Source organism: Hipposideros armiger, unplaced genomic scaffold, assembly GCF_001890085.2.
Source record: "Hipposideros armiger isolate ML-2016 unplaced genomic scaffold, ASM189008v1 scaffold_1850, whole genome shotgun sequence".
Taxonomy (NCBI): Eukaryota; Metazoa; Chordata; class Mammalia; order Chiroptera; family Hipposideridae; genus Hipposideros; species Hipposideros armiger.
The window spans coordinates 111,572-112,349 of NW_017733200.1; positions in this window are offsets into that span (position 1 = coordinate 111,572).

Consider the following 778-nt stretch of genomic DNA (forward strand, 5'->3'; position numbering starts at 1 on the left):
CCACACCCCACCCACCCTCAAGTCCTAGCTCAAGTCCTACCACCTTCATGAAGTTTTTTCTGCTGGACTCCAAACCCAGCCAGGTTTTTCTTTTCTGAAAGAAGCTTTGAGAATACAGACCAGAATTTAGCATTCATTTCCCATGGTCTTAAATTTCTATTCATTGTCTCATTGGGTGTTTGTATTGTCTTCCCAACCTTACCATAAGACTTTCAAGGGCTTCTTTTAACCTCATCTGCCCATTACCTCTGCCTGTTTAAGAAAACAGTGAGCAGGAGCAGTCAGTTTCATGGATAGAACCCAAGACTCAGACAGGCTGATCCCTGACCATCTGCCCAGACTCTGAGACATCTAGGCAGACCAACTGAGGTCTAGCCAATAAGTCCAAAATGCATTTACTGTGTTTCATTTCTCATCCTAATCCCTTTTTCTAGAAGATTGCCATAAGAAATCCACATGTGCAGGGTGGGGAGGGCACATATGAGCCAAGTATGGTGGAGAACGTGAAACTTGTATTTGAAATGAATGATTCAACTCACTTTATGTATCTGTTCACATCTTCATGTCTTTGTGATAGAAAGATGATTACACTTCCTTCTGCCCAGGCTTAATTACTATAATAACAAGCAGCATCTTCTAGATTAGGATGCCGCCTCTGATCCTGGTGAAGATATAGTTTAAGAGCTAAGTTTGCAGTACCACTAAAGTCTCGTATTTTTGTAGTGCTAAACATGTTTGACATTTATTGGCAGTACTTGGAAAGTTTACTAGAATTCAC